A 17987-nucleotide genomic window follows, 5' to 3' on the forward strand; every position below is an offset into this window, starting at 1 on the left:
GTCCATTCGGACAACATGATCTAGCCAGCGTAGCCACTGTTTTTAGTTCGCTGAACTATGTCAATGTCGTCGTATATCTCATACAGTTCATCTTTCCACCGAATACGATATTCGCCGTGGCCAACGGGCAAGAACCATAAATCTTTCGCAGAATTTTTCTGTCGAAACCTCGTAACGTCGACTCATCGGTTGCTGTCATCGTCCAAGCCTCTGCACCGTATAGCAGGACGGGAATTATGAGCGACTTATGGAGTTTTGTTCGTCGAGAGAGGACTTTACTTTTCAATTGCCTACTCAGTCCGAAGTAGCACCTGTTGGCAAGAGCAATACTGCGTTGGATTTCCAGGCTGACATTGTTGATGGTGTTAATGCTGGTTTCTAAATAGACGAAATTATCTACAACTTCAAAGTTATGACTGTCAACAGTGACGTGAGAGCCAAGTCGCGAGTGCGACGACTTTTTGTTTGATGATGCCCTCGTTCACTGCCAGACCCATTTTCTGTGCTTCTTTGTCCAGCCTAAAGAAAGCAGAACTAACGGCTCGGGTGTTGAGGCCGATGATATCAATATCATCGCCATCGCCAGCAGCTGTACACTCTTATAGAAGATGGTACCCTCTCTGTTTAGTTCTGCAGCTCGAACTATTTTCTCCAGAAGCAGGTTGAAGAAGTCGCAGGAAAGGGAGTCGCCTTGTCTGAATCCTCGTTTGGTATCGAACGGCTCGGAGTGGTCCTTCGAAATCCTGACGGAGCTTTTGGTGTTACTCAACGTCAGTTTACACAGCCGTATTACTTTTGCGGGGATACCAAATTCAGACTTCGCGGCATAAAGGCAGCTCCTTTTCGTGCTGTCGAAAGCACCTTTGAAATCGACAAAGAGATGGTGTGTGTCGATTCTCCTTTCACGGGTCTTTTCCAAGATTTGGCGCATGGTAAATATCTGGTCGGTTGTTGATTTTCCAGGTCTAAAGCCACACTGATAAGGTCCAATCATTTTGTTGACGGTGGGCTTTAATCTTTCACACAATACGCTCGATAGAACCTTGTATGCGATGTTGAGGAGGCTAATCCCACGGTAGTTGGTTCAGATTTTTTATGGATTGGGCATAGCACACTTAAATTCCAATCATTGGGCATGCTTTCGTCCGACCATATTTTACAAAGAAGCTGATGCATGCTCCTTATCAGTTCTTCGCCACCGTGTTTGAATAGCTCGGCCGGCAATCCATCGGCCCCCGCCACTTTGTTGTTCTTCAGACGGGTAATTGCTATTCGAACTTATTCATGGTCGGGCAATGGAACGTCGGCTCCATCGTCATCGATTGGGGAATCGGGTTCGCCTTCTTCTGGCGTTATGCGTTCACTGCCATTCAGCAGGCTAGAGAAGTGTTCCCTCCATAATTTAATATGCTCTGGGCATCGGTGACTAGATCACCTTTGGGGGTTCTACACGAGTATGCTCCGGTCTTGAAACCTTCTGTAAACCGCCGCATTTTTTCATAGAATTTACGAGCATTACCCCTGTCGGCCAGCTTATCAAGCTCTTCGTACTCACGCATTTCAGCCTCTTACTTTTTCTGTCTACAAATGCGTCTCGCTTCCTTCTTTAACTCTCCGTATCTATCCCATCCCACACGTGTAGTGGTCGATCGTAACGTTGCGAGGTAGGCAGTCTGTTTTCTCTCCGCTGCGACACGGCACTCCTCGTCATACCAACTGTTCTTTTGCACTTTCCGAAAACCAATGGTCGTCATCAAAATTGGGGTCTCTCATCCGAGACTGTCGTTTTGTTTACATTGGTATTGTTTTTTACGTGGCGGGTCCCAAAGCCAGCGCACAACTCTATGTAGGGGATTCTTCGCCTTCTCACATTAGCTCGCCTTCGAACGGATGTTCTTAGGCTACCCAGAGGATACTTGCTTGAGCCATGTGTAAAAGAATCGTTTCTGGCCACTCCCAAGTGAATGGCGATCAGAGAACTTTCCTCACTTGCGTAAACTTCTACACATGACTCCATCCTTTATAAATAAACACTGTCTACAGAAATGATCCAGTGAAGTCTTAACTTTTCAACGGCTAACGCAGCCGTTCAACAAAAAATCACACAAAATAGTTGAGAATTCGCAGAAATTATCACTGTCACGTCAATATTACATAGAACACGAATTAATAAATAAACACTGTCTACAGAAATGATCCTTTGAACGGTTAACGCAGAGTATTTCAACCAAAAGTCACATAAAATAGTTGAGAATTCGCAGAAATGAAAGACAAACGAAAGAAAAAGAAGTATAACTTGTAAATGAAAGTAAAATGAAGACTGACTACAGAAATGATCCTGAGAAGTATAGTCTTATCTTTTCAACGGCCAACGCAGAGTATTTCAACCAAAAGTCACACAAAGAAGTCGCAGAAATGAAACAGAAACGAAAGAAATAAAGTCACACAAAATAGTTAAGAATCCGCAAAAATGAAAGACAAACGAAAGAAAAAAAAGCATAACTTCAATAATGCACAAGCATACAAACATACATATGCGCACACATGTGAATAGTCACCTCGTATTTTTCCGAGGCTGGAAAAAATATGCGTTGATATGTGTGCACGCTTCATACATATATGTACATACATACATATTACACAAGTTTGTTGGTAAAGCTGTTGCAGTAGCAAGGGAAGCGGTGACGCTCGCTCGCTTATTTTTTCAAGCAAAGCTTGGATTTTCTACCAATAATACAATGTTATGACGCTTTGTGGCCGCGTCGGTCCGTCGACACATTGACTCTTTGACAAAACGTGAGCTTCACCATTGGTTGTATGTGTAAACGGAAATTTAGCATGAAGCATTGAGTGTACATTACTACGCATATGCTTTGATACCAAATATATACCGATCATATATAAATTATACGCCGAGTCGGTTGCGCGTAGAAAATAAACGAATCTGTAGGCGTACATTTCTTTACTTTGAAATTAGCATTATATTTCTCATTTAACACCGAAAATGATCAATTCTGCATTTATTATTACCTATATATCGTTGTCGAGCCAGCAACGAATTAACATCACGCCAGACTATAGCGCAAAATCAAATATGCCCTGCGAAAAATATTTTATGATTCTAAATGCCTTTGGTGCCAGGCAATGCCTTTTATGTTCCAAGTCTTTTAAAGAAAATAGGGAGTATATCCTTAAAAGAAATTTTGTTAATTTTTATTATACTATTAATTATTTAAATGAAAAATAACGAAAGTGTCTTTTTAAAGAAAACTAGCTGACCCGGCAGCCGTTGTCCTGCCTGAAATTATGTGTTTTGAAATGAAAAGAAAGTTGAATTTATATTGTGTTGAAAATCATTTATTTTCGATTTTTCTAAATTTTTTCAATGTATCGAAGCTTGATAAACAATATTTTTTGGTTTCTGTTTCGGTGCGTAAATGTACAGAGAAGATGGTTTTCCAACTCGTGAGCACGCCAGGTATATCCGGCCGTGTGAGAAATATATGTAGCATTTCCAAATTTATGCCACACACTTCTAGCGACTATCCTTGTGTCCTACTGATTCTCATCTCAAATGCAATTTTTACTGGAAACGGAATGCCTTGGTACTGATATGGAAAATTGTAGAACTCTTTGAAAACTGAAAAGATTTGAACTGAAATGGCAAATCGTTGGAGCTCAGAAGAATTCGTAGAGTCAAGCATTCTGCCCCATTCTATAAGATAGCTACAATACAATCAGTCGGGTTGCATTACACAGTTTCGGTGCTTGAAGATTACGAAACATAATAACGACAGATAGAACTTTGAGACGCAAATAATGCGGTGTCATACCAAGCCTCTCCAAAGCATTTAGAAATTCCACTTGATAATTCGCGGCTTCGTCTCATTGTCAAGACGATCGATCGATTTGTATGAGAGCAAGTCTCCCGGAATTTGACTTTAAATCTTCCAGTTTAAGTCAACAACATCGGTATTTTTGGCAGCTAAAATTGTGCGTGCACTCAAGAAATCGTAGTTACGATAATTTGGCCAATGTCCGAATATTCTTTATGAGTTCGTCTTTCATGAATTGATAAACGGCAGATGGAATTGATATTAAACCACCGGAAGTATCAACCAGAATTGACACATTTCCAATTCTTAGCGAATACGATGCAAAAAATATTCGGCAATGTAATTTTTGTTCGTATACCATAATTGAAGCGGATTTGAAGGTTGATATGTCGAAATGATCTTCCCGAAAAGTGTGCGAACTTAATTTGCAGCGCATCGTACATATTTTGCTGGCTTGCTTCTAAAAACATTGTACACACCGCACCATTTACAGTACGCAATTACTCAAATGAAGTTGAAATGCGTACATTATTCAATAGGAATCGAAGGTCGTTTTTCCGGTGGATTGTGTATATTCATAGAAATGCATTATTTGAGAACACACCTGGATGTCAATCTACTGGTTGGCCTTCCTTTCTTCGTAATTTTGTTGCTGGCGGTGTTTTCACTGGCTGCACTATATTCTCTGCGTTGAGGAACACTCTTTGGCCATTCTCCAAATTAAGTGCGAGACGCACAACAGTCGGAAAACGTTCATGAATTGAAAAAGTAAATATCCTACAAAGCGCTTTATTGCAGTTCGTTCGACCGTATCGTTCAAGACCAATAACCGCCATGTTGCACTTTGGTGACTTACTTGCAAACTACTACTCTAAGTTATATGGTCGTCTGATGAGTTACGACGATAGAGTAGATATCCATCATTTTCAGTTTGCGATTCCGAAAGAAAAGCAAGTGGATAGTGTTTCGTGCATTTATTGTTAGACATACAAACTGAAGTGGGATTGGGGTGTCCGCAAGGTCCATGAACCATATTGGTTTTCATCACTTCGTTTAATATTGGATCTTTCTCTGCATCAGGAATTTCCGCAGAAATGATTTCATCAATTTGATCTGGTGGAACCTCTATCCACCATCCAAAGAAGAACATCGTAACTGTTGTTTGAAAAGTCGTGCTCTGACAACGTTACGATCGCTTGCTGATTGACCCCGATCCATAATTAAACACGTATGTCGCATCCTGGGAGTACTCGTTCATGTGCCTTGGCGTTGATGGTAAAAAGAGCACCGACCGATATTAGCGGGACCTCTTCGTGGCTTCGTAACAAATTTCAATCTGTAATTGATCATCCGCTTGAAACACACATAAAGTTTTCACTGAATAATTTTCAAATTTTTTTTTAAATAGCCGGAGTAAACGAGCAAGCGACCGAAATTGAACGATTCAAATAATTTACAAATCAAAATATTGAAAAACAAAAGAAAAAAAAATTGTATGAGAAAAGTGAATTTTTGGAAATTCTCAATTTTTCGATTTTTTCTTATGAAAAGTTTTTTTTTTATTTCTGGACCTTTCCAGATTCACAGCGAACAACTTCTGAAAATTTCATGAAGATTGGTTTCGCCGTTCTCGAGCTTTAGCGGTACTAACAAACAAACAATCATTTTACTTACATACTTATGTATAGACAAAATAAAACGTTTGTATGGGAAAAAGAAAAGGACTGTTTTTAGGCGTTTTCCGGCAACTTTCGTAATTTTTTTTTTACATAAGAACCTTCTCCCAATAATAACAAATACAACAAAAAAACAAGTAAGGAAGGGCTAAGTTCGGGTGTCACCGAACATTTTATACTCTCGCATGATAAAGTGATAATCGAGATTTCATTATCCGTCATTTACATATTTTTCAAATACCGTATTTTTGTAAAGTTTTATTCCGCTATCATCATTGGTTCCTAATGTTTACACTCGTATTATACAGAGAAGGCATCAGATGGAATTCAAAATAGCTTTATATTGGAAGAAGGCGTGGTTGTGAACCGCTTTCAGCCATATTTCGTACATGTCATCAGGGTGTTAAGAAAACATTATATACCGAATTTCATTGAAATCGGTCCAGTAGCTCCTGAGATATGGTTTTTGGTCCATAAGTGGGCGGCGCCACGCCCATTTTCAATTTTTAAAAAAAGCCTGGATGCAGCTTCCTGCTGCAATTTCTTCCGCAAAATTTAGTGTTTCTGACGTTTTTTGTTAGTCGGTTAACGCACTTTTAGTGATTTTCAACATAACCTTTGTATGGGAGGTGGGCGTGGTTATTATCCGATTTCTTCCGTTTTTGAACTGTATATGGAAATGCCTGAAGAAAACGACTCTGTAGAGTTTGGTTGACATAGCTATAATAGTTTCCGAGATATGTACAAAAAACTTAGTAGGGGGCGGGGCTACACCCATTTTTCCAAAAAAAATGCGTCCGAATATGCCCCTCCCTAATGCGATCCTTTGTGCCAAATTTGACTTTAATATCTTTGTTTATGGCTTAGTTATGACACTTTATAGGTTTTCGGTTTCCGCCATTTTGTGGGCGTGGCGGTTGGCCGATTTTGCCCATCTTCGAACTTAACCTTCTTATGGAGCCAAGGAATACGTGTACCAAGTGTATCATCATGATATCTCAATATTTACTCAAGTTACAGCTTGCACGGACGGACGGACAGACGGACGGACAGTCGGACGGACGGACAGACAGACATCCGGATTTCGACTCTACTCGTCGCCCTGATCACTTTGGTATATAACCCTATATCTGACTCTTTTAGTTTTAGGACTTACAAACAACCGTTATGTGAACAAAACTATAATACTCCTTAGCAACATTGTTGCGAGAGTAGAAGAATTGGTGCAATCGGTCCAGCCATTCACGCGAGTTAATACATGACTTACGCTGTCCCCAACTGATAATAGCTACCGCACATATACATCTGCCTAGCAATAAGCTGACATCACTTACTATAAGATAACACTATCCAAATAACTAAACTAATTGTCATTCACATCAGTACTTTTCCACTTCAGTACTTTTCCACAATAGAATAGAAACCACAAAACTACAACTGATAAACATATTACTTTGAAGCTAAGTTTTTTGTATAAATACAAGCACCCGCTTGTATACAACATCTTTTTTTCTGTTCATTAGGTGATTAAATAAAGATCGCTCTACGGAGCTAAAAATATATTTTTTATAAAATAATAAAGTATAAACTTTAATTGGCGCCCGAGCAGGGACACACTAATAAAAAGGAATCAGAATAAATTCCTTAACAAGTGAAGGATATAAAAACATATCCTAGGAAAGTGTCCCAAAACTAAAAAAGGATCTGTCAACAAAAAAGGATTCGATACAAAAATCCTTCAAGGACAAGAAATAAGGTTGAATTCAGTAACTAAAATTCAAGCAAATTTTCAAAACGGTTCAAAACTTAAAAACAAAACAAGAAAAAACAAAATAAAATGGCACAACAAGCAGCAGAGATCCAAGCACTCCAAGCGATGGTACTTGATTTGCAGAGGAAATTCGCCGAAGCTCAAATAGGTAATACACCAATAATAGAAGCCCAGAATGAAATCTGTACATACACTGATCCCAAAGAAGTCGACTTAGGACTCTTCAAATCAGCAATAACAGTGTTTAGTGGAGATTATCACGAATATAGAAATTGGAGAAAACTACCAATAACTCTAATGAATACTGTGAAAATATTTCATGGACAAAACATTTACACTGAAGCCCTGATCCTTCTCAGAGGAAAGATCACAGGACGAGCTGCACAAATCCTCATCAACAACAACACAAAGCTAAACTTCGATGAAATCATAGACCGCCTAGACGACTCATATGCAGATCAACGCCCACTCTATGTACTCGAGGAAGACATGATGAGAATACGACAAGGAGAAAAACCTCTCCACATATACTATGATCACCTGAACCAAGCACTCAACGGAGTATTATCCAAGATAGAAATGTCACACAAAAATGAATTTGTGATAGAAGCTCTATCAAAAGAAGTGCAACTAAAAGCGATACGTACATTTATCGCAGGGTTAAGAAGTAGATCAACAAAAAACGCACTGTACTCCAGAAATTGCTCAAACCTGATGGAAGCCTACGGTATAGCAAGGACCATGCAACATGACACTCATTATCACCAACTGGAACACATACCCAGAACATACCAGAAGAGTCAGCAACAATGGCAGAGACCACAAATATACCCACCTCTTCAACCAACTTTCGTGCAACAAACACAGCCAGTGGTACCAATGCAATGGATGTAGATCCTTCCTCAACAAGATTCAGAAGACAACCATACAATCCACAACCACCACAATTTCAGCAGACAAGCAGACAAACACCGAATCCCTTCAAAACAGTAATGCAACGAGTAGGAGAACAATTCAAGAGAAGCAGAGACGAATCATCAAATATAAATCAACGCAATGCGCAGCGGATCAACCAAATGAATGATGCACAAACTAATGAAGATAACATATCACTCTACAATGAAGCAGCTAGCGTAAGTTATAAAAATACTAACCAACAAAAACATTTTTTTATAAGGCATCACGGTCTTCCAACACTCCGACGTAATGCACCAGACGGAAGATACGTGTATATACTAATAGATACAGGTGCCACAAGTAGTTATGTAAGTAAAGACTATCCATTTGCAGAAAGTATTAAATTAGACAAACCTATTAAATTCAATACATTACATGGAACTTCAGTAGTTACCCACAAAAGAGAAATTAATCTCGTAGGATTTGACTTAGACTTTTACGAAACAGAAGAATTAAAAGAATTTGATTTAATATTAATTCCTTAAGAAAAATGAAAGCAAAAATAGATTTATTCGAATATTCTATAACATTTAAAAAAATATCTGAACAAGTAAAGGAAAAAATTAATTATACGATAGGGAATAAAACCTATGAAAAAGAAATACACGAGCTAATGAAGAATAATTATAATAATGAGATATTACCGTTTACAACAACGATACAAGCAGAAATTAGGACAGAGACTAAAGAGCCAGTCTGGGTTCGTCAATATCCATACCCTTATGCAGACCAAGATTTCGTAAAGCAAGAAATAGAAAAATTATTAAAAAACAACATTATTAAAGGAAGCAAGAGTCCATACAACTCACCAATATGGACAGTTTCAAAGAAAGGGCTAGACGAAGAGGGAAAACCAAAGAAACGAATGGTGATAGACTTTCAGAAACTGAATAAACAAACGGTCGCAGATAGATATCCAATTCCAGATATAACAATGACGTTACAGAATTTAGGGAAAGCAAGATATTTTACAACACTAGATTTGGAATCTGGATTCCACCAAATATTAATTAAACCAGAAGATAGGGAAAAACAGCCTTCTCGGTAAATGGAGCTAAATATGAGTTCCTTCGATTACCGTTTGGATTAAAGAACGCTCCGGCAACATTTCAGAGATGTGTGGATGATATTCTCCGAACATATATTGGGAAGTGTGCATATGTCTATATCGACGACGTCTTGATCTACTCTGCTGACCCAGAGCAACATATCAAAGATGTTAAAAATATAGTACAAACACTACTGAATTTCTGGGACACATAATCCATAACGGAAGAATCACCGTGGACCCTAGTAAGATAGACGCAATAAATAGATATAAAATTCCTGAAACACTAAAGGAATTACGATCATTTTTAGGACTAGCCTCCTATTATAGGAAATTCGTGAAGAACTTCGCACATATATGTAAGCCATTAACAATTTACCTAAGAGGAGAAAACGGAAATATTTCAAAAAATAAAAGTAAAAACGTAAAGCTACAATTAGATAAAGAAGCACTATATGCTATAAATGAAATAAAAAATAAATTAAAAGAAAAAGTTGAACTATATCAACCAGATTTTAATAAAGGATTTGACTTAACCACAGATGCTGGTAACTACGCAATAGGAGCAGTACTAAGCCAAGGAAGAAATCCTATATCATTCATATCAAGAACATTGACGAAAACGGAACAAAATTATTCTACAAATGAAAAGGAAATGTTAGCCATAATTTGGGCGTTACAGAAATTTAGAAATTATTTATACGGAATAGCAGACCTAACTATATACACAGACCATCAGTCTTTAATATTTTCCATATCATAAAAAAAAAACCCGAATACTAAACTAAAGAGATGGAAAAATTTGATAGAAGAATACGGTGCCAAGCTAAAATACAAACCAGGGCATGAAAATATTGTAGCAGACGCTTTATCACGACAAATAAACATAATGTCAGATACGTCAATGCACTCAGCTGAATCATCCGCACCAAGAAACATAAAAATGATAGCAAAACCATTAAATTCATTTCAAACCCAAATTATTTTAACACCGTCACAAACAAACGAAAAAACAGCAACAACTATATTTCCGCGACACGAACGATTCGAAATAAAATATAACACTGAAGAATATATGATTCAAACATTAAAACAAATAATGAAACCTAAAATAGTAACAGCGTTCCACACTGACTTAGAGACGTGGTATAAACACAAAGAAAAGATAGCAAACATATTTTCAACCTACTACAAAGTATTTACACAAAATAAACTACACGATATAATAGAATAAAAAGATAGGGAAAATATATTAGACTTTACACACAAGAGAGCACACAGAAACGCTCTAAACCACTATAAAGAAATATTAGAAACTTGTTATTGACCAACAGTAAAACGAGACACAGAAAAGATAGTGAAAAATTGTGTCAACTGCATGGAGAATAAATATGAAAGGAAACCAATTAAACAATTATTAGGAAAACGCCCAGTACCAAATACTTCGGGCACATCAGTACAAATGGACATATTTTATATAAATGGTAAATCTATAGGATTTACTAAATACGCATATTTTCGAAAATTAGGAAGTAAACTACATTTTCATGAAATAATAGAAGAAGTGTTATCACAAATTTTTCCGAACTGTACCGAACTCATGACCGATAATGAAAGCATATTCGTCGGCATAGGCACAACCGCATTATTAAATAAATTACAAATTAAACACGAAAAGACAGCAAATAATCATTCAACTTCCAACGCACAAGTAGAAAGGTTACATTCAACGATATTAGAAATCGCGAGGACTTTAGCTAACGACAGAACTACAACTACGGAAGAAGAAATATTCTCAGCAGTCAAGGAATATGACAGGACTATTCATTCGGTGATAAAGGAAAAACCAGTAGACTTATTTTTTAATCAAAAGGAAATTAACGAAAAAGTGAAAAATAATATAGAAAAAAACCAAGAACGTATGTTAGAATACCATAATAAAAAAAGAAGCCAAAAAGATTTTAAACCAGGACAAATAATTTATGAGAAAAGTAGTAGAAGACAAAAATATAACAAAAGATATATTAAACACATAGTAAAAGAAAATAAAGAAAATACGGTGCTTACAACGAAAAATAAACTAATTCACAAAGATAACATACGAAATGTACTACCCGATAATAATATTAATAATTCTAGTGAACAAATCACTACAATACCAAATAACTAATGTGGAAAATAACAAGTAAGGAAGGACTAAGTTCGGGTGTCACCGAACATTTTATACTCTCGCATGATAAAGCGATAATCGAGATTTCATTATACGTCATTTATATATTTTTCAAATACCGTATTTTTGTAAAGTTTTATTCCGCTATCATCATTGGTTCCTAATGTATATATTATACAGAAAAGGCATCAGATGGAATTCAAAATAGCGTTATATTGGAAGAAGGCGTGGTTGTGAACCGATTTCACCCATATTTCGTACATGTCATCAGGGTGTTAAGAAAATACTATATATACCGAATTTCATTGAAATCGGTCTAGTAGTTCCTGAGATATGGTTTTTGGCCCATAAGTGGGCGAGGCCACGCCCATTTTCAATTTAAAAAAAACGCCTGGGTGCAGCTTCCTTCTGCAATTTCTTCCGTAAAATTTTGTGTTTCTGACGTTTTTTGTTAGTCGGTTAACGGACTTTTAGTGATTTTCAACATAACCTTTGTATGGGAGGTGGGCGTGGTTATTATCCGATTTCTTCCATTTTTGAACTGTATATAGAAATGCCTGAAGAAAACGACTCTGTAGAGTTTGGTTGACATAGCTATAGTAGTTTATGAGATATGTACAAAAAACTTAGTAGGGGGCGGGGCCACGCCCACTTTTCCAAAAAACTGCGTCCAAATATGCCCCTCCATAATACGATCCTTTGTGCCAAGTTTCACTTTAATATCTTTATTTATGGCTTAGTTATGACACTTTATAGGTTTTCGGTTTCCGCCATTTTGTGGGCGTGGAAGTTGGCCGATTTTGCCCATCTTCGAACTTAACCTTCTTATGGAGCCAAGGAATACGTGTACCAAGTTTCATCATGATATCTCAATTTTTACTCAAGTTACAGCTTGCACGGACGGACGGACAGACGGACGGACAGACGGATGGACGGACAGACAGACATCCGGATTTCGACTCTACTCGTCACCCTGATCACTTTGGTATATATAACCCTATATCTGACTCTTTTAGTTTTAGGACTTACAAACAACCGTTATGTGAACAAAACTATAATACTCTCCTTAGCAACATTGTTGCGAGAGTATAAAAAGTTTATATTAACCGAGACATATCCGTCATACATTTATAATGAATCAGATTACTTATATCACATGATAAACTTAACAAAAATTTTAGAACATTATGACACACTCTCAACATTAGCTAAAAACTCTTAGTCAACAGAATAGAAGTGTTAAAAAATCAGTTAATAATTAGAAGAAAGAAAAGGAGCATAAATTTCTTAGGATCAGCACTTAGTTTTATAACAGGCGTACCAGATCATGACGACATGATAAAAATAAAACAACAAATTAATGATATAGTAAAAAATAATAATAAACAGAGGTTAATCAACACTCACTTCGAAAAACTGTTGGAATCCTTTAATTATAAAACAATTCATCAACAAGTAATGCTACAAAAAATACTCAAAGAACTTGAAGACTTAACTTTAACAATCAATTTCGCTAAAAATAAAAACTTTTACTCTGCATCGCTAAACACGGAAGATATAGAAAAAATTATTAAATTAGAGAATTCAGACATTCCTGTAATAAATATAATGGAATATTCGGATATACACACCTGTAGAATTAATAACACATTTATTATTATATATAAATACCCTATAATTAAACAAAAATGTGAAACATATGATATTACACCAATAGCATATCGACATGGGAAGTTACAATTAGACAATAAAGTATCTAAATGTAAAAACGAAATAAAAAGAATTAACAAATGTAAAAATATTTTATCAAAATTAATGCCAAGAAACTAAAACAGATACTTGTACAATACTAATGTTATTAAACCTCAAAGCACAATGCAATGTAAAAGAAGAATCAAATGAAGAAATAATTGAAATAAATGAAGGAAATATTTTAATAAATGGTAAAAATAAAATAAATAATGAAACTATCACAGGAACATACCTAGTGCAGTTTAAAGAAAATATAAAATTAAATAATATAACATTTCACAATCAAGACGAGGAAATAAAAAAATATATCCTGTCACAAGAAGAGAATAATATTAAAATCCTAGATATATTAGAATCAAACTCAAAATATAAATTTAATAACATTGAAAAACTACATAAATTTATTATACCATACGAAGAACACCCAATACAAAGCATATTTGTAACCCTAATAATTATATGTATACTAGCTACAACAATATACTTAAGTTTTAAATTGTATTATGCCATATTGAAATATAAAACTCTAAAACTTAAAGAATATCAACAAAAAAGATATGAACAAATACTGAAGGCTCAAGGATTGGAACATCTCATAAAGAAAGATGCAATCACAAGCGTATAAAAAGATCAGGAGATCTTTTCAATAAAGGAGGGGGGAGTTAATACATGACTTACACTGAACCCAACTGATAATAGCTACCACACATATACATCTGCCTAGCAGTAAGCTGACATCACTTACTATAAGATAACACTATCCAAATAACTAAACTAATTGTCATCCACATCAGTACTTTTCCACTTCAGTACTTTTCCACAATAGAATAGAAAACACAAAACTACAACTGATAAACATATTACTTTGAAGCTAAGTTTTTTGTATAAATACAAGCACCCGCTTGTATACAACATCTTTTTTTCTGTTCATTAAGTGATTAAATAAAGATCGCTCTACGGAGCTAAAAATATATTTTTTATAAAATAATAAAGTATAAACTTTAATTCGGGCAAGTATTCACCATAACTGGTCCTCACTTGAATAACAGCTGTCGCCAACATTACCCGAGGCGGCATACTCGCTGTTTGCATTGCATGTGTGGTTGCGGATGAGATGTAGGATACAGGTGCAACAATGTGTGATGCGATCGATTGCATATACGACATCGAGCCGCTCTGCACTTGGATACAGTATGCCCCTTACGCACGAACAAATTGATCCGTCCGCTGCTTACTGCTGAAATCTTCTATTTAAAGTTGCTTCGCAATCCTTCCATAACTGTAAGTGGTCGTAGTCAAGCTGCTCTTCCCACTTGGATCGGGTGGCAGGGTCCACCTTTGTCATCACTAAATGTATTATATTGCCGTTTATTATTTGCTTATCATCGTCAATAGATGCCGAAGAGTCATAAACAGCCGATTGTGTTGAAAAATATCATCGTCAATAGATGCCGAAGAGTCATAAACAGGCGATTGTGTTGAAAAATATCAGGCATTTGTTAGCATAGACCTTTTTGAGACTTGCCAACGCTTTCGGGTAATTTTCGTCCGACATCTGAAACGCGTTAACTGTTTCCAGAGGCTCTCTAGATATACAATTACCAAATGGCTAAATTTTTTTATATCTGGGATATTTGGGTCATTATGAACCAAGCCCTCAAACAAACTCATAAAATTTTTAAATTCTGAATATTCCCCCTTGAATTTCGGCAAATTAATTTTATTGAACCTTGAGCTGTGAGAAGCCACGAAAGATGTTTCGAAAATTGACGTTCTATTTTTGGCTAAAATATTTTTATACTCTCGCAACAAAGTAGCTAAGGAGAGTATTATAGTTTTGTTCACATAACGGTTGTTTGTAAGTCCTAAAACTAAAAGAGTCAGATATAGGGTTATATATACCAAAGTGATCAGGGTGACGAGTAGAGTCGAAATCCGGATGTCTGTGTCCGTCCGTCCGTCCGTCCGTCCGTGTCCGTCCGTCCGTGCAAGCTGTAACTTGAGTAAAAATTGAGATATCTTGATGAAACTTGCTACACGTATTTCTTGGCTCCATAAGAAGGTTAAGTTCGAAGATGGGCAAAATCGGCCAACTGCCACGCCCACAAAATGGCGGAAACCGAAAACCTATAAAGTGTCATAACTAAGCCATAAATAAAGATATTAAAGTAAAATTTGGCACAAAGGGTCGCATTAGGGAGGGGCATATTTTGACGTAATTTTTTTGGAAAAGTGGGCGTGGCCCCGCCCCCTACTAAGTTTTTTGTACATATCTCGGAAACTACTATAGCTATGTCAACCAAACTCTACAGAGTCGTTTTCTTCAGGCATTTCTATATACAGTTCAAAAATGGAAGAAATCGGATAATAACCACGCCCACCTCCCATACAAAGGTTATGTTGAAAATCACTAAAAGTGCGTTAACGGACTAACAAAAAACGTCAGAAACACAAAATTTTACGGAAGAAATTGCAGAAGGAAGCTGCACCCAGGCGTTTTTTTAAAATTGAAAATGGGCGTGGCCTCGCCCACTTATGGGCCAAAAACCATATCTCAGGAACTACTAGACCGATTTCAATGAAATTCGGTATATATAGTATTTTCTTAACACCCTGATGACATGTACGAAATATGGGTGAAATCGGTTCACAACCACGCCTTCTTCGAATATAACGCTATTTTGAATTCCATCTGATGCCTTTTCTGTATAATACGAGTACATACATTAGGAACCAATGATGATAGCGGAATAAAACTTTACAAAATACGGTATTTGAAAAATATGTAAATGACGTATAATGAAATCTCGATTATCACTTTATCATGCGAGAGTATAAAATGTTCGGTGACACCCGAACTTAGCCCTTCCTTACTTGTTAATTATTGATTTCGTTTCAGCAATAATGTCCTCTAACTCCCTTCGGGCCATGTCGTCTTCATCAATCTCTTGAATTTTATGTGAATTTAATATGTCGAGCCGACATTAGAAATCAATTGGATCTAACGACATGGTTTTTTCTAAAAGGCCCGTCTTTATCCGCAAAATACTATGTTTCGCCACCGTCCTTTGACGCTTTAATGACTTTAGGTCTGTAAATTCCTTACTCGGAGAAAGGTTGGCGATAGTTGGCTTTGGCTTGCTCATTTTGATTTTTAAAACTAAAATTTACAATAAATTGGCAACGGAAAAAATTCGGAAAAGTTGGGAATCGATTGATGAGAACGAAAGAAAAGTATCGATTCCCAATTGAACGAAAAATCCGAACGAAAGAAATAGCTCAAAATGAGCAATAGCACAATTAGAAAATTTAACGAAAAAAAAATTGTCCAATAATTAAATTTGCGAAAACAAGAGATAATATGCGAAAAAACTTTTCGAATTAAAATTTTAAAATTATGCGATTTACAAAAAGGTCGAACCTTAATGTAGGCGAATCCACAATCTCAAAATCCCTTTACATTCACTTCAATATATGTATATAACATGTATATGTATGATATATATGTAATATGTGTAGAAAACGATATGTAATATATGTAAAAATAAGCGTTTAATGTAAAAAGGGAGAGCCAAAACTGAAAGTGTGCGTTTGCAATTTTATTATTATTATATTTTGTTTGCACCACTTTCAATAATTCGCACTCGTTACCTGTTGTGTCGGCTGATTGACGGCGTTTACGTCCCTTTGGTACGGGATGCAGCGGCAGTTCATTCCCACGACGGCTGAAGCAGCAGCGGATAGACTGCAGCAACAGAGTGATGGCACCAGCGGAATTGTAGGAGCAGGGGCTTGGCACCAGCAGTGGAGTGATGGTAGCGACAGGGCGAGCGGAATATCAACAGCGATGCCGGCAGCGGAATGATGACAACAGCAGATTGACGGGAGCAGCGGCGGGACGGCAGCAACGGAGTTATAGCAGCAGCGGAGAGATAGAGAGAGCAGCAGCGACGGGATGGCAGCAGCCGAGCGACGACAGCAGCAGCGGAGCGACGTCAACAGCAGCGGAGTGATGACAGCAGCAGCGATATTAACAGCGACGGGATGGGAGCAGCGATGTGATGATATCAACGCCTTTATTATCGATCACCACTGTATCGCATAAATAAATCACTTTTCGCACTGTACTTATCAAGTACCACCTTTTATTTTATTTCTTTGTTTGGTGAATTTCCCACTTTACACTATGTATACGTATACGCACACACTCCACAATACTTCCCTTTTCTTCTGTTTTGATTTTTTAGGCTGAGGTAAGTACACGGGTAAGTATTTCAGCACTGCACTTTACCCAGTATGTATATATGTATTTATTTTTAGATAGATTTTCACTGATTTGCACGTATGTATGTATATAAGTATGTATATATTAGTATTCTTTTTATACTCTCGCAACAATGTTGCTAACGAGAGTATTATAGTTTTGTTCACATAACGGTTGTTTGTAAGTCCTAAAACTAAAAGAGTCAGATATAGGGTTATATATACCAAAGTGATCAGAGTGACGAGTAGAGTCGAAATCCGGATGTCTGTCCTGTCCGTCCGTCCGTCTGTCCGTCCGTCCGTGCAAGCTGTAACTTGAGTAAAAAGTGAGATATCATGATGAAACTTGGTACACGTATTCCTTGGCTTCATAAGAAGGTTAAGTTCGAAGATGGGCAAAATCGGCCCACTGTCACGCCCACAAAATGGCGGAAACCGAAAACCTATAAAGTGTCATAACTAAGCCATAAATAAAGATATAAAAGTGAAATTTGGCACAAAGGATCGCATTAGG

At 36.8% G+C, this 17987-nt stretch overlaps 1 pseudogene; it reads right to left on the reverse strand.

The window, feature by feature from the left end:
- Nucleotides 1-2285: 2285 nt before the first annotated feature.
- LOC126766499 (small nucleolar RNA U3) lies at nucleotides 2286-2355 on the reverse strand (annotated as a pseudogene).
- Between the last annotated feature and the right edge of the window lie 15632 nt (nucleotides 2356-17987).

This window comes from Bactrocera neohumeralis, unplaced genomic scaffold, assembly GCF_024586455.1.
Source record: "Bactrocera neohumeralis isolate Rockhampton unplaced genomic scaffold, APGP_CSIRO_Bneo_wtdbg2-racon-allhic-juicebox.fasta_v2 ctg1420, whole genome shotgun sequence".
Classification (NCBI taxonomy): Eukaryota; Metazoa; Arthropoda; class Insecta; order Diptera; family Tephritidae; genus Bactrocera; species Bactrocera neohumeralis.